At 36.0% G+C, this 22,087-nt stretch overlaps 1 long non-coding RNA gene across 4 annotated transcripts in view; it reads right to left on the reverse strand.

The window, feature by feature from the left end:
• Positions 1-22,087, reverse strand: part of LOC131383800 (uncharacterized) — a 205,753-nt gene that overhangs the window by 46,458 nt on the left and 137,208 nt on the right. For 3 of the 4 annotated variants that reach the window (XR_009214111.1, XR_009214112.1, XR_009214105.1), the window contains exons 6-7: positions 11,802-12,009; positions 11,132-11,243 (exon numbers count right to left, since the gene is read on the reverse strand). The exons of the other annotated variant lie outside the window; for it this stretch is intronic. This is a non-coding gene — a long non-coding RNA (uncharacterized LOC131383800). Of the gene's footprint in view, positions 1-11,131; positions 11,244-11,801; positions 12,010-22,087 lie in introns of those variants that run through there. 4 annotated transcript variants of the gene reach the window in all.

Here is a 22,087-nt window from a genome sequence, read left to right on the forward strand (position 1 = left end):
AATAAAAGTTAGATGAATGTGTTCTCTCTCTCTCTCAAAACATCTTATTGTACTGTACTCACTTATTTTCAGATTGGCCACAGGTAACTGAAATTGTAGAAAGCAAAACCATGAATAAGTAGGGACTACTCTATGTATTCCTATGAGGGAGAACATCACACTTCAGGGACTGTTGTGGGGTTGGGGGAGGGGGGAGGGACAGCATTAGGAGATATACCTAATGCTAAATGACGAGTTAATGGGTGCAGCACACCAACATGGCACATGGATACATATGCAACAAACCCGCACATTGTGCACATGTACCCTAAAACTAATAATAATAAATAATAATAATAATAATAATAATGAATTGACCTAGTAGTTAAGAATGACTAGGGTTTCGTAATTGAAATACCAGGGTCCTATTCTCATCTCCACAAATTAAAAGCTAGCAGATCCTGGAACATTACTTAATCTTTCAGGCCCATCAATTTTCTCATTATAAAATGGGTCTAATAATACATCTCTTATGGCTCTCTAGTTTAGGTTATATAAAATAATACGTCCAAGATTCTTAGTATATATTTGACACATTAGATTCTCTACATAGATGGCAGCTATTATTATTATCACTATGGTTTTCATATCAAATTCTTAAAGGAGTCCGTTATCCCCAAACCAAAAACAAAGGTGGAAACCATTTGTTTAAAACAGTAGTTCTCAAAGTGTGATCTTTGGATCCCCCAGACTCCAAGACCATTTCAGTGAATCTAAGAGGTAAAAACTATTTCTGTAGTGGAACTATAACATTATTTGTGTTTTTTATTCATTGTGTTGACATTTGCACTCATACTGCAAAAGCAGTTGTAGATAAAACCCCTACCTTAGCACAATCAGGGCAATGGCATCAAACCATACTAATCTTTGTTGTATTCTTCTTCATGTCCACCCAACTTTAAAAACAAGATGGGGGTGGGGGGGCATAGTAGCCCATTTTACTTAAAGTCTTTGATGAATAAAATGAATTTTATTTTAAGACTCTACCCTGAGTTCACATTTTTTAGATCATTTATTCTTATTACTTGAAACATAATAATTGTATATATTTCTGGGGTACACAGTGATGTTTCAATACATGCAATGTATAGTGAGCAGATCAGGGTAATTACCATATCTCTCATTTTAAACATTTATTATTTCTTTGTTTTGGGAATATTCAATATTCTTTTTTCTAGCTGTTTGAAAATATATATTATTGTTAACTATAGTTATCCTACAGTGCTATCGAACTCTAGAGCTTAATAATGCTATCTAGCTGTAATTTTTTCTTTTAGCAATTCTCTCCCTATATCCCTCATTCCCCTTCCTAGCCTTTAGTATCTTCTTTTCTACATTTTACTTCTTTGAGATCAATTTGAATTCACATCTTTCGAGTAGTTTGTGTAACTGAGTAGGAAGCATGAGTAAGACACCCCTGCTGCACGTAGGAGTATGACAGTGGTCTCCAGGAAAGGCACTTATGCTGCTTTTTTGGTGGAAACCAATTTTTATTTGAAAGAATGACTAAAAACAAATTACAATAATACAGACTTGTGTATTTGGTATGTGTTTTGTCAAAATGAATGATGTGAACCTGTCAGCTCAGATAAACAACTCATGATATTTGTTGCAAGTAATAAAATATGACTTCCACATGAAAATTAGAATAATAAATTGTATCTGCCATTGTGAACCTGAGAGCATCCTAAAACTTAAGACATTTCTGATGGGATTGGTAGGGAAATTAATAAATGTGTTTTTTTTTTTTTTTTTTTTTTGACAGAGTCTCACTCTGTCACCCAGGCTGGAGTGCCATGGCGTAATCTCAGCTCACTGCAACCTCCGCCTCCCAGGTTCCAGCAATTCTCATGTCTCAACCTCCAGAGTAGCTTGGATTACAGGTGTGCATCACCACACCGAGCTAATTTTTGTATTTTTGGAAGAGATGGGGTTTCGCCACATTGGCCAGGCTGGTCAAGAATTCTTGGCCTCAAGTGATCCACCTGACTTGGCCTCCCAAAGTTTTGGGATTACGGGCGTGAGCCACCATGCTAGGCCATAAATATGATTTTTTTATATAAAGTGAAATATGTCAGCCTTTTAAAAAACTGTGTACCTCAGTGAAACTATATTTTCAAGTGACCAACCTGTGAAGTTATAAAATCAATCATAAATGTCTAACAGATTTGTTCAAAGTGCAAGATAGACCTTTGAATTTTAATATAACAATATAAAAAGCTCATTTACATAATTTCAGATTTTACACTACAACTGACCTTTAAGAAACTACCACATATCAAGTTTTGGTATAATATCAAAGAATAATATCCATAATTTTAAAAAGGCTACTAAAATATTTCTTCCTTTTGCAACTACATATCTGTTTGAAGCCATATTTCTTCTATAAACTTCAGCCAAAGTAACATATGATAACAGGTAGAATACAAAAGTAGCATGAGTATCCAGCTATATTTTAACTGTCAGATATTAAAGAGATTTGCACAGATTTAAAATAATTCCATTCATCTCATTAGTTTTTGTTTCATAAAATAAAATTATTTTATAAAACATTATTTTAATGATATGTAATGGTAATATTTTTATTTTAACAAATAAAAAATTTGAAATTCCTTCCTTTCTGTCTCTTCCTTTCTTCTTCTTTCTTTCTTTTTCTCTCTCTCTCTTTTTTTTTTTTGAGACAGAATTTCGCTCTTGTTGCCCAGGCTACAGTGCAATGACATGAACTTGGCTCACTGCAATCTTTGCCTCCTGGGTTCAAGTGATTCTCCTATCTCTGCCTCCTGAGTAGCTGGGATTACATGCACCCGCCACCACGTCTGGCTAATTTTTGGTATGTTTAGTAGAGATGGGGTTTCACCATGTTGGCCAGGCTGGTCTCGAACTCCTGACCTCAGGTGATCTGCCCACCTCGGCCTACCAAAGTGCTGGGATTACAGGCGTGAGCCACCATGCCCAGCCTTCTTTTCTAATATAATAAAGGCATTACATATCACCCACATAAACAAAAACTCATTAGGGTGCTCAATAACTTGAGATTTCCAAGAAATTTTTAAGAACAGAAACTTTGAGAACTGCTGATCTAAAATGTGGATATTTCAGCATATATTTCCAGTTTGCCAGTGCCATGAGGCTCTTCCAATGAAATGTTACCCTTGGATATAAAAAGTTTAAGGAAATGTCCAAAGTTGTGCTAGGAAATCAAATTGCAAATAAGCTTTTTCATGAACAAGTGTAAAAACAAACTCCTAACTCCTTTTGTAAGTAGAAATGCTATGCCTATAAGGTTTATCCACAGAAAGGAATCACAGTAGAGTATATTTTAAGATATCAATTAAGTCATTATAATAATAAGGTAACAAAAGGATTTATATAATATATTGCCTTATCATAAGAATTTTAGACACATTTTCTCAATTAACTTTCATTAGAGTCTCTGAATAATATTATTAGTTCTATTTTAATTATTATTAGTATCTGTTTATAATAAGATGGACAATAAAGAGTGGGCAAGTCAGTCACAAAGCTAGTAACAGCTGCTGTCAGGATGTAACCCAGACTTAGCAGCTTTCAAATTCCACACTCCATGTTTGTTAATGAAACCATAGTAAGCCTCTACTTGTAATTCTCGGTGGCTTGCTGTGGCTGCACCCTGTTAGGATATCTTAATTGATGTTATAATGTTTCCAATATCTCAGTGGCTGAAAAACAACAATGATTTATTTCTCACTTATGCTATATGACTCTTACGAGTTGAATGCAGCTTTGCTCCATATTTTAATTCTTGACCCACACTGGTGTGAATTATCTGCTTGAAATATTGTCAGCCTTGTGGTAGACAGAAAAGAGAACACAGTTGACCATATTCTGCCTCCTAAAGCTTCTCAGAAGTGTTACACTCCACTTCTACTCATATTTTATTGGTCAAACGAAGTCATATCACAAATCCTGAGTACAACAATGTGGGTGGTTTAATACAATATGTGGCATACTGTAAATGTGACACAAAATGAATAGAAAAGCCAAGATGAAAGCAATTAAAATCATTCTTAGATGGCATTACAATTAGCACTAATCTATTTTGCATTAAATTAGATCTCAGGATATATCATTGGTGTCAGACATAGCCTAATGGATAAGTTGGACAGAGATGAGTTCATCAGGTTTAAAATTCTTTGTGTAGTATGAATATGATGTTATATGTGTATTCTTTAGGCTAGGCTACAATCTTGGTGCTAAATCAGTCCCTGACATTCTATTTCTGAAGTCCATTCTAGAGACAGCCCAAAGTGATTTTGTTATCCATTTATCCATCACAAATCAAGGATATGCTAATTACTATATTTAAAGGTAAGAGGTAGGCTTTAATAGATGAAAATAGTGACTTTTCAATTACCATCACAAATGGTAGAAATGAGTTTTAATTGGTTAAATTAAAGGTATTCAATATACATAAGTTGGTTAAGATACTTATGAGACAAGCCCTATTCTTGCCAATTCAAGCATTTGAATTCACATGATTTCTGGTTGCCTGATGCAACCAGATAGTAAAAGAATCTTGCCTCTAGACTCTTAGTTCTGCTGTGAGTGATAATTTGTATAAATTGATTATTGTAGCTCCTCAAAGGACAGAGAGCTTTAAAAAGATACCGCATGAACTCTTGTGTGCCTGCTTGCTAATTAATGTTGGTCAAGGTTTAATGTGTACATGTACAGCACAATTTGGTTGGGTAGCTTTATTGTCTATTCAAAATAACTTAAAATTCTATGAACATATTGACAAAGGTTAACTTGTAGGAGTGTCCTGATTTCTTAGTGCTTTAGATTTTTGTGAATCATATTTAATTTAATTAGTTTTGTGTGCATATGATTTGTTTTGAGACTTTTTCCCCCAACAAATTACACCAAATTGCATGATTTATTTCAGCTCAGATAGAATTAAACCTTAATGTAACTTAATTTGAAAAGAAAGCATAACCAAGGGCTAAGTTAGTATTTACTATCTCCTATAATAAACCACTAAAAAATTTGAAAAAACCTAGTAATTAATCATTAATTGTTATTCATCAGACATTTAAGGGCAAGTTGTAACGTTATTGGGGACTCTATGAATGAGAAGGGAAACTGGCTTAATTTTAAACATGACTGAGAAAATAAATTCGATACCTCCCTCTCATATGCTTAATCGCTAGGTAAAAATATTTGCATTATGACCTTACCTTTCACTCTGACTGAAGTGATAAAAAAAAAAAAGGAAATTTTATGTGGTTTTAAGCATCTTTCATAAATCCTCGAGGGAATTTTAGTCATGAAATCTCTCTCATACCATATTTAACAATTGTTTTTGAATATAACTTTCTATGTCATGTTATTCAGATTTCCACAAAATAAAAAACATACTTGAATCATAGCAGTAATTTTATATAAGTTCTTGAGTTATGTCTTGAATAGTTAGTTCTATGCTGGTCCAAAAACTAAACAAAAATTTAAAATTTTCATATACTCCTTAAAAACTGAGTTCAACTTCATAAGACAAATAAACATCACTACGATAGTGAGATGTCAACTTTATTGATTTTCCTTAATATATTGCCTAATAGGTCAAACATTATTGAAAACTAGGCAAGCCTGAAGGTGGACTATTCATTTGCATACGCTTCTGAATTTTAAGGGTCTGTAAGGAGAATCAGGACCCTGTGATGTCAGTGTTTCTTAAGTACTTGTTTGTATTCAGTAAGATGACTTGAATGCCCATTGTGCATGTGCTTTGCCAGTTTCTTTTTTACATTTTTGTTTCATTATTCCAATGTCCTACACAGAAAAACATCAGATTAGTATTTCTGTCATATCATATTTATCAGTGAATTCACTTATTAACATAACAGATATAGCTTAAATCTTAGTCTGCTCAGGCTGCCATATCAAAACATGATGGATTGGGTAGCTTAAATGACAGAAATTTATTTTCTCACAGTTCTAGAGACTGGGAAGTTCAAGATCAAGATAACAACAAGGTAGGTTTCATTTTGAGTCCTCTTCTCTTGACTTGTATACAGCCATGATCTCTTTGTGTGTGAGAGGAGAGGGAGAGAGCAAGTTCTCTGGTTTCTTTTACAAGGATATTCATTTCATCAGACCAAAAGTCGACTGCCATGACCTCATCTAACCCTAAGTATCTGTCAAAATCCCCATCTCCAAATAGCATCACACTGAGGCTTAGGGATTCAACATATGAAGTGGGGGAGGACATAAACATTTAGTCCATAATATCTTATAATACAACCCATATGTGCACATTGAATAATTTGATCCACTTAAAAAGAATTCTATGAAATATTGAAGCCAACAACAGACAGGCAACCTTAAAGTATTTACATAAAGGCAATTTTTAAAATGTGTGTAGATTTCGCTTGACTTATTTTCGTACTATTGAGTTGAAGTAGATTCTTAAATAAATACTTTAAAATCAATGGTATTATACATAAATATGATATTTTGTTTCTGAATATTAACACAGGTAATAGTATTTGATGATACTGCCCTGAAAATGAATTTCATTAATGAAAATGATTTAATCTCCAATCTCAGAATGGTAATTCTTGACAAAACTATTTATCCTTTGATTGTTGCAGCTGTAAAGCTCAATGTCAAGTTCAGAGTTTGCATCTTTGTGCAGATTTGTTTAGAAAATGGGCTCTGTTGTGAACTTGCTTCAAAATTGCCAAATGGGTGTATAATGAAAACACATCTGCTAAACAAAGAGAAAGACCAAGTTTGAGAAAGGAATTAGCAAGAAAACATTAGTTTAAAAAGTTCTTTTATAATTAAACTGTATTGCAAATGAAGTGAATCTTTTCCCAAACATGCTATTCATAGCATCCATAATCATCAAATAGCAGGCACTTCAGGCAGAGCCAGAAGTAGATCGGCCTCGAGCAATTAAAAATAAAGCAGAAGAGGGGATGGCAGATTGCGGATGAGGTAGCACTGGCATGATCTTCTAATATCAAATACCAAGAAAACAACATTTAAACATGATGTTAGAAAAATAATAACATTTAAGGTGACTCTTTATGTGTCTTTACCCAATGGGCTGAGAAAAAATTGTAAACGGGTTTTCTTTGATTTAGGGTGTCAGCATTCTAACCTGCTCAAATGCCACATCATCAGTGAGGTTTTCTTTTAATATACATATACATACATACATACATACAAAAATATATACACGTACACACACACATATATATACATACACATATATAATACTTATATTCATAAGTATTATGTACTTACATTCATAAGTATTATATGTGTAAGATAGGTATATTAAGAGAAAACCCCACTGATGGTGATTTTTCATATATACAAATATAAATATATAAATATAAATGTTTAAAACATATATATATATATCTCTCTCTCTCAAGCCCGCCAATCGCAGCCTTGCAATCCCACCTCCCTTTGTGTGCTATATACACATATACATATATAATACTTACATTCATAAGTATTATATGTGTAAGATAGGTATATTAAGAGAAAACCTCACTAATGGTGATTTTTCATATATACAAATATAAATATATAAATATAAATGTTTAAAACATATATATATCTCAAGCCCCCCAATCACAGCCTTGCAATCACACCTCCCTTTGTATGCACCATCTAACATACCATCTATTTCGTTGCTTATCTCTTTATTGTCGACCCCACTCAAAATATAATCCTCAGAAAAAAAATCATTATCTCTTCAGTTCTCTCCTATATGCTAAGAACCAGTGCCTGGCATAGGGTTGGGATAAAATGGATAAGAACCAGTGCCTGGCATAGGGTTGGGATAAAAATGTGTTTAGTAAATGAATGAATGAAGAAATAAATTAAATATTCACATCTTTGAGCACTAAGAGAAATAGTATAAACATCTGCTCAGTATTTATTGGTGTACTTCTGTCTAGATAAAGAGGCTCCTTTTAATACTATAATTTTATCAAACATCCATGGGTTTTTTTGAATAACATTCCACTCTGGATTAGAATATCTTTGTAAATATGGAATTACATCATATTTCCCCTGTGCAACATTATATCCAATGGAGAAACAAATTTGCTTCTAGATTATAAATCTGCATTTGGCCACTGGCTATTATTTATTACTGTTCCTTCACACCGTGTATAAGAATTCATAGTTTTCTACACATCTTTCTAAGTGAAGCTTCGTGAATGCCTTTCTCAAGTAGCTTTTCTATTTGAAGAAGTAGGAAGTGATACTATCAATTCAAGAGAGAGAGAGAAAGAAAGGAAGGGAGAAAGGAAGGCAGGAGAGAGAAAGGAAGAAAGAAATTCCCTAAAAGCATTACAGAGTGTATCCCTTATTTTTCTCTCCCATCAAATCTTTATGATAATTGGATGTTAAAGGACAGAATTGGTCACTGAGTTCTCTGTCTTCAGCAAACCTAAACTCTGTCAGGAGCATAAAAAATATTTTCAAAATGCAAAGCTGTTTAATTATGATACCCCTATGCTTAAAACAGTGCAGTTACTTCCCATTGCTCCTAATGTAAACAGCAACATCCTCAACATCCTAAAATATCCACCTGGTCTGGTGTTTGCTTATCACCCTAGCCTTATTAATGATTGTATTAATCCATTCTTATGCTGCTGTAAGAACATACCAGAGACTGGGTAATTTATAAAAGAAAGATTTAATTGGCTCAGTTCTGCAGGGCTGGGGAGGCCTCACGAAACTTACAATCACGGCAGAAGGGGAAGAAAACATGTTCTTCTTGACATGGTGGCAACAAGGAGAAGTGTGAGCAATAGGGGTAAAAGCCCCTTATAAAACCATCAGATCAGCTGGATGCAGTGGCTCACACCTGTAATCCCAGCATTTTGGGAGGCTGAGGCAGATGGATCACAAGGTCAGGAGTTTGACACCAGGCTGGCCAACATAGTGAAACCATCTCTACTAAAAATACAAAAAATTAGCTGGGTGTGGTGGCAGGTGCCTGTAATCCCAGCTAGTTGCGAGGCTGAGGCAGAAGAATCACTTGAACCTGGGAGGCGGAGGTCGCAGTGAGCTGAGATCGTGCCATTGCACTCCAGCCAAGGCAACAGTGCGAGACTCCATATCAAAACACAAAAAACAAACAAACAAACAAATAACAAAAAAAAGTCAGATCTCGTGAGAACTCACTCACCCGCACGAGAACAGCAGCATGGGGGTAACCACCCTTGTGATTCAATTACCTCCCACTGGGTTCCTCCCACAACATGTGGGGATTAGGGGAACTGTAATTCAAGATGAGATTTGGGTGGAGATACAGCCAAACCATATCAATGATCACTCTGTCCCTCAGTCTATGAGCTCCAGCCAAGTTGTCTTCTGTCTGTCTCTAAAGTCTCCATTCTCTTTCTAAATGCCATGTATTTGATTATACTCTCTGTTTATAAAAGCTTTTTCATCCTTTTCTCTTAATTTAACCTTCCTCGTCTTTCAAATCTCAACTCAGGGTCCCTTTTTCTTGAAGCTTCCCTTTACTTCCTCAAATTCTCATTTTAGGGTAGGTTCCCTTGCTTTAAACTCACATATAAAGTTGTTTTTTCTTTGGTTCCTTCTTTCTTTTCTTCTTTTTTTTTCCTGATAGAATACATGTCTTAATTTGTAATGATAACTTCATTTGCATTTCTGTTTGACTACTACCTGTCTCCCCAACTAACCTGTAGGAGAGTAGAGACACATCTTTTGCTCCCCATTATTTCCCTAACTCAAGAACAGTGCCTGGCATATGTGATAGGAGGGTACTAATATTTATTGCATAAATGAAAACAGGTAACTTATGAACTGCTTGACTTGCCTTGCTAATGGAAGTCAACTATTGTTTTAATATGCCTTTACTTAATCAGTAATAGTTAAAGAATGAAATGATGTTTATGACCTTTTCTTCTTGGTATGCACATAGGTGATTAAAGAGCAGTAAATGAAGAAAGGTCAAACATTAAAAAGATTCAATATCAGGCACTTCTTGCCTGTTCTGATGCCTGTAAGTTCATCTAATGTTAGGACATGCGTTCTCATAGGAAGTAGAGAATACAATAGCATTCGTGAACAAATGCTATATTAATTTTGCCTATGATTTTCAAGGAAACCATTTTGCAACAAGATATTGATAGTAACAATGAAATCAATAAAAGGGAAAAAGTTGGAAAATCTGAAAATGAAGCACCCAGATCTCAGGGACATTTTCAGGGAAATAAATATGTAGTTACTGTATAGTGAAAATGCCATGTTTTGTGGTGCAAAATGTTTCATGCCTCACAAAATAGAAGTTATAAAAGATCAGTCAGTAATCAAAGAATATGTGTAATACCATCCATTAACCAAAGGAAAGGATGACACAAAGAAGATAAATGAAGTGTCTCTTCAGAAATAAAAAAAAAAAAATGAATGAAGACCTCAAACATTAAAATGGGTCTGACTTCTCCCTGAGGTTTCTGAGAGGATTTTGCACTTTTCTCATTTGGTTCCTCTGGTAATTTTATGTGAATTTGAGCCCAGGAAATGCTCCATTAATGCTTTCCATACAAACTCAAATCAACAAAAATGATTAGAATATACAGAGAAAAGAGACCAGGTGTTGGCTGATGTTTTTGTTGTGGACTTAATGTTAAATAGTTGTGTGACCATTATGAAATAATTTAACCTCTCTCTTGAATCTTACTTGCAGCATAGAATTTAGTGAGAAACATATGAATGATAACTGCTGTGCCTTCTAACACATGCCAGAAAGGTGATGTACATTAATTCTTTCACCTTAGAGTGTGTGTGTGTGTGTGTGTGTGTGTGTGTGAACTCAAGGAGTGTTTAGTGTCCTGAGAGGGCTTTCTTTGATCTCCCTCCAGAATCTCTTTCTCACCTACCCAATGATGTGTGGAATTCCTCAAAAGTGATACAGAATTTTATTCTATAGTTAGCATTAAAAATAAAAACACAAATCACCCTAGAAGGAGTGACATTTCAAATTTCATACTAAGACTTAAAAATATTTCCAGGAGACCTTTTCCTGAGACTAAATTTTGACAAAGTTAATAAAGCTGAGGGTAGTGAATACTAAAGAATGGGGAATAAAAATGGCAAACTTAGAGCACCAAAAGCACATTTCACTTGCTTTATGTCTTTGCTGGGAGCTGGCCTCGGAGAGCAACCTGGAAAAGACAATTAGACATACTTCAAGTGTAGGTAGCAAACACTACACCTCCATCCCTATAGAAGCATGCATGTATAGGGAAGTTCCTTGGGCCCAGGTGCCATTCCTGGGGATTGGCACTATTCCCACATACTTATGGGACTAAGACCAGAGACCATCTGATTGTAAAAGAGTAAATAGAACATATTGCATACCGGTGTTTAAAACACTGAGAGAAGTGACAGTTCAAGTAAGTTAATGAAACAATTTTTGCTTGATTTTGACCATGTTTTTATGATATAATTCTGTTTGCTTATTTATTTGGCAGCCAGAATAAAAACTGTATCTCTTTAAAATATCTGTAGAATCTGGAGATACTCTGGGCATTTCATATAGCCTTATGCTTGTAATAACAATTGGTTGCTAAGGATCACAGTACAGATGGCAGATACAATTACTAGGTGGATGCAGTGTTTCTGACAGTCTCGTCTGTCTGATTTTGATAAAATAACAATCCAATGAAAATGAGTTTCTGTGTTTTGCAGAGTATTCTAGCATATTTCTAGCTGAAACTTACATAATAGTGCCTTCTTCTGATCTGATGTTAGTCCCTTTCCTTCCAACACCTTTTAGGCCCATATTTTCCTTGTTTTCAATACATCTTTATTTCCTTTCTTTTTTGCTATTGTCACTGAGGAAGAGTAAGTTGAAAATGAAGTCCAGGAGGCTGCTGGGCCTCCATGAGAGTATGCAATTGGTGTCATGTTGGCCCAAATTCCAGAGGCCTAAGGAAAACAAAAAGAGGTTTAAGAAAAGGTAAAAAAAATGAGGTTGCTATTGACATTCCAGAGAGAGACAGCAACCCAACATCGGGGTCAAGGTTGGGAACCAGAGAAATAAGGTAGAAATTCCAGTCAAAAAAAAAAAATGTCTGTGACCGCCTAGGTCAACTCCCGAAAAGCCTTTCACCCGAGTGATATTTACTAGACAATTCCCACTCCCAAGAGCTTTCCTAATGGAAATCCTAAAAATGCTTTGGACTTCTGACACCTTCCAGTGCTTAAGATTCCCTCCTCCCCTGCAGCAAATAACATTTATTTTAGTCTTGTTTAACAATCCAAGAACCCTTTCAAGATTTTGAAATTCAAACTCCCGTGAAGACTGACCACCCTAATTATCAGGGGGTTGAGAAATTGCTATAAAACCAGGAGGGGTAAGGGGGATGGGGAGAAAAAGAACAGATAATTATAATGAAATCCAGGATGCATACACCCTAGCACACCACTATAATGTGGGCTGAAACTGCCGATTCCTGGTATCACTTTGAAGTTAACTACTTTTTACTGAGTCCTCTTGAATGATTCCAGGAAGGGCTTTCTTAATAGGAAAGGGTGAATGTAGAGTAGAGAGAGTCTAGTGTCCTCTTTAATATTTATGCCTCCCAGGTACACAAGGCAAATTTATCATCAAGACATTGAATACAGAAGTCTAGGTTCACAAGGGGCTTCTAAAAATCATTTAGTTTCACCTCTGCTTCTAAATAAATAAATCATTCTGAAAATTTTTGAATTAATTAATTAAATCTTACCTAAAAAAAATCTCCTGACAACCAGATAGCATCGTTTCTCTTCATAAAACATTCCAGAGTTAGAATTAGAAAGCTTCTAATATATAATACAAGTTTATTTGACTGCAATTTAAGATAATTTCTTTTTTTCTATTGTTTCACTATTTTTCATATATAAGCATCTTTTGTTGTATTTTAGATAAATATACCTAGAGGTGTTTTTTGTTATGAGATTAAAATTATTTATGACTGCATATTCACTTTTGATGCATAAATTAGAGTGAGAAATTTGACCTTTATAAACACACCTCTTTAGATATGTAACGGGGTAGTTTGCAATATAAGGGTGACAATGAGGAAAATTCTTGGGGTAAAAGCACATTTTGTGACTTGCTCCCACTGATTCGATTTTTACTACAATTTTGTGCCATAGCTGTAATTCCCTGTTTAGTGTTCTACATGAAACTAAATCCATGCAGAAAACTACCTCTTATTTACATGAGGTAATATAGAACGAGGGGCAAAATATGCAGCAAACCTCTTTGGGGGTACCCACTGCTTGCTTCAGAGATGTTTTTGAAAATGAAAATAAAGTTTACATGACCCCAAATGCCTGCCAACCAGGGCTTTGCTAAATGCACACTGTGCATGCCTCCACAGCCAAATTGGGGTGGCTTTGGCCACTCAGCCTGGGCTCAAAGCCACTCTGGTTGGCAGTCTTGCCAACCAGAACATACTAGGGAGGTGGGGCTCTCAGGCAGCCTTGCCATCTTTCCACAACTCTGCAAGTGAAAATTCTAACAGGGTTTCCTGAGAAAACTTAGACCCAGTCACCAAGGACACCCTACAGAAAGCTTGCCCTCAGTAGTTGTAGAAGCCACATTAATCTGGTGGCTACTCTAACTCAAGCCCCCCGTGATGCTGAAGTGAAAATGGAAATTATCAGTTTTCCCTAACTCCTATGATATTCTTGTTCCTCCCATACTATGAAGGTATGACCTTGGCTAACCCTCCAAAATGGTTTTGAACCCTAATTCTCTAACAATCTCATTGTCTTTTATCTACTTCTAAAGCTGGATTTTTTGGCAATGAAGGAAGTTGCGAGTAGGCAACATGTGTGTAACTAATCTCATTAGCAGCAGGAGCCAACTTAAGTCTCAGGAGACAGATACTTAAAGCAGTGGTTCCACGTGTTGTAAAACTGCCATGAAGTGGAGATTTGGCAATATCTGGGTCAACTGGATAATTGCAAACCGGCAAACCAGGTCATCTAGGTCAATCGTATTTCAACCGGGACCTGAATTATTTAATCTGGCTGTCCCAAATGATCAGATTAACTAAGAAACTGCCAAGCTGTTTAGATCTTTTCATCTATAAATGTGAAACTGTAAAAAAAGGAAATCTCAGAGATTGCAGACTGTAGGGAATTTAGGAAGTGCCACCAGATCCTTCCCATAGAGTGCTCTCCACTAATATAAAGAGATGCATATGCATGCATATGCATGCACTACAGAGTAATCTTCGGCCTCTATTCTAAGATGTGTTTAACACTTTTTACCTTTGCAGCTTCTGCATTAAGAGTAAATCCATAATGGAACCCAGCCAACTGGAGAGCTGATTATTTTTGAAAAACAATTTGGTTCTTGGACATTGTTTTCTCTTGTGGAACAAGAATTTAAATTCATGTCATTGCTTTGCTCTTCCCTGACCCAAAGGAAAATTAGAATAGAGTGTGGATTCTGAAATAGGTTGTACTTCTGGACTCATTGGTGCTTAATAATAGATATATCTAACCCCTAGACAATTAGCTAGTGCTCATATATAATTCCCTTGACTCACAGCAGGGAACTAAAAAGGGTAAAGATAAACGTAAAATCTAATTGGAATTCTTACGCTTTTCCCTATAGCCAAAATGGAGACTTGAAAATTTATGCTACACAATTACGGTGTCTCTTCACATTCAAGGAAAGGAAGAGTGAAGCAGTAATCTAAAATATCACTCAAGGTCAGAGCACACCACTGTTTCTGACTGCCTGAATCTGTCTACAGCTTGATGCTTACTCTTCCTCCTTGTGTTCTACTTCTTCTCCCTCAGGATTGACATTATAATTGGACAGATCCAGACCAATCTCAGAGCCCTAAATTCTGAGCAGATTACTGTCCCCAGGATTGATAACCTAAGTTTGAGGTCTACATCTTTGTTCATTTCTAACACTATTGGCAAGACAGACAGCTAGCAGTCAATAGGAAAAACAAAAACAAAAACAAAAAAAAATCCCCTCTGTTTGGTCACCTGTGGTGCAATAACACATACATTATAAAACAGAAATATGTATTTATGGCATGCTTCAAAGAAAGCTCTAATCTGAGGAGTGGAAAAAAATAGTGAACAATAATGTAAACCACAGGCTTTCGTCTATTTCATTCCCATTGCTTTTAATGTTTGCTTTTTCTTTTTTCCCCAAACTGGATAATTTAGACATTTCCTACAATAGACCTTCATTATAGTCCATAAATGCTTTATGGGTATGCCTGTAGAAAATTTGCTCCAAAGCTTGAATTTGAGCAAGGCCTTCACTTAAAGAAAAAAAGCATCATTGACATCTGCTGAAGTGTTAATTTCTGTGAAATCACAGAGGGTATTAACACAGTCTTTCTCTTGCTGAATAAGTTTTAAAATTTTTGAAAGAATGCCAAAGGGCTTTCATGCAAAGGTTCTGTCACTGTATCCCTGATTTTCCTGAAATATGTTTCTTTAACCTTTTATTCTAAACCCATGGCTTCAAAAAATTGATACATATTTAAAGACTAGTATAGTTCATGTACACTGGCAGCATCAGACAGGATTCATTCTTAAAAATTGAAGGGGAATATTTTCTAACTCTCCTGGTTGTGAGTTTATGGGTGTGAGAAAGGATTGTCAAATTAGTCTTGTTACTTAATACTAAACAGGTGAAAGCAAAATGAAGTGAAATGGCTGAAAAATATTCTTCTTTCCATTCTTTGACTCATTCTCTCTACCCCTAAAGTAGGTAGAATTCTTCATGAGGAATTTAATTCCTTTAATTTTTACTAGTCAGCGATTTTTAACATCCGTAGAAAAAGCTAAACACTAATTGGAGGAAATGATCCAGGTAGAAGGAATGAGTAGCAGGGCAGCTGAAACCCAGAAGGAGTGAAAGCCAAGTCAAGAGCTTGTTACTGAGTCGCCTTCCACTATTGGGATGAGAGGGGAAGCAATTTGCCATATGTTCTCCTCCTTTTTTGGCAGAGGATAATCCTTGTGCACTAATGTTCCCACACTTCTAGGATACAAATGTGTAAGTAAAAAGTGAGTTTCAGTGGCCATCCCATACCTCCATATTCAAGAAATCTATAACAGAGGCTAGAATTGTGTGTAGCCAGCCAAACCAAGGTATCATCAGATTACACCTGTGCAAATGTGGTAGAAGCTTGGGAAGAACTGATTATGGCAGCAATGCTGGAGAAAGAAGAGGGGACAAGATATTTGAAGTGTTTGCAAACCAAAACCACATTAATGGTCCATTTTGCTTCATTTCTCTTCTCATTGTGGAGTAAAGCAACCCAATAAACTCACCTAGGTATAATAGTCTTAATGGTTCATATCTTTAAAAGGCAGCTGAACTTTTAAAGAACTGTGTTTCTTATGGTGGCATGTTGTGTATTATTGGGGTACACATTTCTATCAGAGAAGTCTCCCCATTGCTGCCCAGAACTAATCACAGATGGCAACCATCTACTGTACCTACATATAAATTTCTCCTGTCTCTTTCTTAGAATGGCATTAGACTCATGGTAGAGTAGAACAAATGTAGTTTTGTGGAGGGGTCAGAAGAACTTTCATAAGGTTATTTTTAAATAAGAATTGCATTTATCAGGCAGGGCGCGGTGGCTCACTCCTGTAATCCCAGCACTTTGGGAGGCTGAGGCGGGCAAATCACAAGGTCAGGAGATCGAGACCATCCTGGTGAACACGGTGAAACCCCATCTCTACTAAAAATACAAAAAAATTAGCCGGGTGTGGTGGCGGGTGCCTGTAGTCCCAGCTACTTGGGAGGCTAAGGCAGGAGAATGGCATGAACCTGAGAGGCGGAGCTTGCAGTGAGCCGAGATTGTGCCACTGCACTCAAGCCTGGGCAACAGAGCGAGACTCTGTCTCAAAAAAAAAAAAAAGAATTGCATTTATCTTTTTTATTTAGTCATACTATCCTTCAACTAATTTTGGTTAAATTTACATTTCCCTAGAAAAGCATGTATACCATCTGTCTCATTTGCCTGTTTGATGGCTCTTATCCGTGCTACAGTTTCCTATTTTTTTATTTAATCCTATAGATGTATTAATGTATGAATTTTCCTCTGAGTGCTCCCTTGGCTAGATGCCATATGGCTTCATTATGCTTATTGATTTGTAAATATTCTGTATTATAGTGGTGATTTCTACCTTAAGGCAGTAAATACTAAGTAAAGTATTTTAATATTTCTAAATGATTATATTTTTAAAGTTAATCCATTGTTGCAAATTTTTAATATTAAATAAAGCAGTTTTTTAAGGAATATGACCTTAAGAAAAGGTCCTATAAAAAAGACCTATAAAATGTCTCTTTTCAGGAACGTATTAGCATGCTAATTAATGGGCACTGGAAAAAGACAAAGGTCTCATATCCTTTTATAAGGCATATGTTTAAATATACTTAGTATATTTAAATAAATCATTATTCAACTCAGAACACAGGTATCATTACTTACCTTTTACTCTTTTGTCAAATACCGCAAGATACTTTTAAATCCTTAACTTTTTGTTTTTTAATTCCTCCTTAACAGTTTGTTTATACACTTCAATAAAATTTTATTAAATAGAGGATTATCATTAAATTTTGTGTGTAAATTATATAGCTTAATAATGTAAGAAGAATGCTTTTATCTTATTTTGCACTTTTTGTTTTTTATTTATTGTCCAATATGATTGCATTCAATGCCTTCTTATAATTTGAATGTATTAGATATGCTTTTGTAATTGCTTTAATGCTTAATCTTTTTGTGTTTCTTTAAGTATGTCATTGAATTTTGTTTTACTGTCTAATCTCTCCTGTTTACATCTCTTATTATAATACAAATACTTTATCTTATTCTGTTTACTTGTTAAATAATTTCCATTTATTTTTAATAATGCTTTATTGATGTTTTATTTACTTTCTAATTTCTGCCATATGGGCTCTGATGGAGTCAAACAAATATAGAAACAGTTGTTTTTATATTTTCTATTGTTTTATATCATATTCATCCTATTTTAAATTGTATTCTTTTTTTAACATTTAAACATTATTTAACTTCTGTGTTGAGTGAGATGCATTTATCAGAAAGACAATCTATTTATACTACACACAGATAAACATCAGAATTGGCCAGAAGCAATTGAAAGATTATGAAATGAAGGATTGTGTCTATCCATTTCATCTTGAGTAGAAAAGAAAAATAAAGTAAGAGCAGAGAAAAGTAAAACCCAGGGAATAACTTGCATTCTCTTAACAACACAAGGAAGGTGTATCCATTTTCTATTGCTGCTGTAAAAATAGCCATAAATGTATTGGCTTAATACAGCACAAATTTACAATCTCACAGTTTCTGTAGGTGAGAAGTCCTGTGAATAAAACTGACAAGAAAATAGATTAACAAGAGAAACGCAAGCAGAACTCATTTATTAACACATGTACCCAGAATACACCTAGGAGAAACTTAGAGGTGAGCAACTCAAAGGAGTGGTTAGAACTTGGGCTTACATAAACAATTTTAACAAAGAACAATACATTTGTAGAGAAGTGACAAAACAAAAGGCTTCAGGCTTCCAAGGTGGCAAACTGTCGGAAGGTAAATAGAAGGAGGAACCAAATACAGTGAGTCTTGTCTGTAAAGGTCATCTTGGTGCCAACTTTCCGCTTTCTTCATGGACACAAAACTTCCTCTGGAGAGAGTTTACAACAGCCCTCATTTCTCAAAAGCTTCTGTTTTGGTCAGATAAAGGAAGCCTTCTTTCTGCATCTGTTAAATCTTGAAAGCCTTCAACTCAAAATCATCCTTATGCCAAAGTGGCATATTTTGGAGTGCCATGTTCGGGGGAAGAATCTGCTTCCTTGCTCAATTAGGCTGTTGACAGAATTCACTTCCTGTAATTGTACAACTGAGGTCCTGTTTCCTTGCTGACTGTCAGCTGAGAGCTGTTATCAGCATCTGGATTTCGCCCCCTTTCCTTGGCTCATAGTCTTCTTCCTCTGTCTTCAAATCAGTAATGATTTGTTCTCACACTGCACTTCTCTATAACTGACTGCAGCTGGAAGTTACCCCTCTTTTAACGGCTCATGTGACTAGATTAGGCTCAAATGGATACTCCAAGATAATCTCTCCATCTCAAGGTCTACACCTGAATCACATCTGGACAGTACCTTTTCCATCTAATATAAATGTATGGATTCCAGAGATTAGGGTGTAGACATTTTCAGAGCTCTTACTCAGTCTACCATAAAAGGGCGGGTCAGAACATATTAGAAACCAGACCAGACAGCATTAAAAGTTCATTGTGTTGATCTGACAAAAGAACCTTATCGTATTAAAATAAATTTTCATAAGAAAAACCACACGCAGGCCGGGCGCAGTGGCTCACGCCTGTAATCCCAGCACTTTGGGAGGCTGAGGCGGGTGGATCACCTGAAGTCAGGAGTTCGAGACCAGCCTGGCCAACATGGTGAAACCCTATCTCCACTAAGAATACAAGTTAACTGGGCGTGGTGGCAGGCCCCTGTAATCCCAGCTACTCAGGAGGCTGAGGCAGGAGAATCACTTGAACCTGGGAGGCAGAAGTTGCAGTGAGCCGAGATCACGCCATTGCACCCCAGCCTGGGGGACAAGAGCAAGACTTCATCCAAAAAAAAAAAAAAAATCCCAGATGCAAATGAAGTAAACAATAATTAAGGAAGGAGCCGCACGTACTTGGAGTGCCACATTAACGGAGAGTCTAGAAGACGTTTGGAAATGATTTTTAATGGAGATTAAGATAGGTGTCAATGAAGGAGAAGAATGTGACACTCGTAAAATGAAGCACAAGAAAGACCTTCAGGGTATCACAGACTTATTGTGACTCCTGCTGACTTAGATTGGCGTAGATGCTAAAAAATAAATCATGGAGTTGTAGTTTTGCAGCCAAGTTGTCTCATCTAGTTACTATGGCACTGCTGCTTAATGGAACCCTTATTCATTTATTTATTTATTTATTTATTTACTTATTTTTATTTTTGTTATTTATTTTTATTTTTATTATACTTTCAGTTCTAGGTTACATGTGCACAACGTGCAGGTTTGTTATATAGGTATACATGTGCCATGTTGGTTTGCTGCACCCATCAACTCATCATTTACATTAGGTATTTATGCTAATGCTACCCCTTCCCCAGCCTCCCAGCCCACGACAGGACCCAGTGTGTGATGTTCCCTGCTCTTCGTCCATGTCTTCTCGTTCAACTCCCAGCTATGAGTGAGAACATGTGGTGTTTGGTTTTCTGTCTTTATGATAGTTTGCTCAGAATGATGGTTTCCAGCTTCATCCATGTCCCTGCAAAGGACATGAACTCATCCTTTTTTATGGCTGCATAGTATTCCATGGTGTATATGTGCCACATTTTCTTAATCCAGTCTATCGTTGTTGGACATTTGGGTTGGTTCCAAGTCTTTGCTATGGCGAATAGTGCCAGAATAAACATACGTGTGCATGTATGTTTATAGTAGCATGATTTATAATCCTTTGGTTATATACCCAGTAATGGGATCACTGGGTCAAATGGTATTTCTAGTTCTACATCCTTGAGGAATCGCCAGACTGTCTTCCACAATGGTTGAACTAATTTACACTCCCACCAACAGTGTAAAAGCAAGGAACTCCTATCTATTAGGAAATGTTCTTTGACCAAACGCAGACATTCAGTCTTCTGGTACTCTGTGTAACAGTTCAGGGCAATGTAATCATTCTAGACCTTGAATTCTACTCCCTGCCCTTGTCAGACCAGATCTTGGATTCTACTCCCTTCTATTAACTTCATCCTGGAGCGTAGGGCCAATTCAGGGGAAGCAGCTAGGAAGACAACGCTTTATTTCCCCGTGTCTGGAGTCAAGGTTGAAGCATTACATTAAGAGTCCCATAGAACCATTCCTTTCCTTCCTCATAGAGACAATGAGTTAGCAGTGTATTTTTTTCTCATTCTATCTGCCCAGGTTATCAATATTTTCTGTTATATCTAAATTTTGCCATCGTTTATTCTTAGTATGTTTTATTTTGTTTTCCTGCTTTTTTGAGAATAAGACCGGAATTTATATTCAATTTGGTTAACAGACTTACAGTGACTTGCATCCACCTCTATCTCTAATTGTATTGCCGAACCCTTCATAAAACTGTTTTTCTATTCTTTAGCTCTTACTTGTACAGACATGATAGTATATCAATATATATTATATCAATATGTGCCCAAAGAGCAATGGAAAATTTTTTGGAAATATTTATTTTCTGAAAATCATTTTACAGTGCTAATATTTAATCAGGCTCTATATGAGAGGGTTTTTTCTTTTTCATCACATTTTGGATTCATCCTTTTCTCTATATGCAAATTATTTTCTTCCACTTCAGACTGAAATACTCAGGCTTTCATTTCTATCTCTGTCTTCAAACTTGTTTCCTCCCCACTCTCTATCCATTTCTATCAATCTTCATGCTGGTGCCAATCTACCTTTCTACAACATTTCAGCTTACTGGTTTCTTACCTGTGGCCTTATTAAAGCTTTCTGATACATGTTACTTCTACCTGGATTATCTTCTCCATTTCTTTATTCTAATCTAATTCCTACATTTCTTTCAACACCAAATTCAGGTTACATCACCTTTACCTGATGGCACCTGCCAACCATGGTTCTCTTTGTCTCAGTTCATATGATATCTATTATCCACTTCACGGACATTGGCTTGAATGATATGCATTTCTTGCTCTTCTCCTGTTGTTTCTATGAATCGAATTTTCCCTATTGTATTAGTCTGTTCCCACAGTGCTAATAAAGGCATACCCAAGACTGGGTAATTTATAAAGGAAAGAGGTTTAATTGACTCACAGTTCAGCATGGCTGGGGTGGACTCAGGAAACTTACAATCATGGCAGAAGGGGAAGCAAACACATCCTGCTTCACATGGTGGCAGAAAGGAGAAGTGCCAAGCAAAAGGGGGAAAAGGCCCTTATAAAACCATC

The sequence above is a fragment of the Hylobates moloch genome, unplaced genomic scaffold, assembly GCF_009828535.3.
Source record: "Hylobates moloch isolate HMO894 unplaced genomic scaffold, HMol_V3 SCAFFOLD_6, whole genome shotgun sequence".
NCBI classification, from domain to species: domain Eukaryota; kingdom Metazoa; phylum Chordata; class Mammalia; order Primates; family Hylobatidae; genus Hylobates; species Hylobates moloch.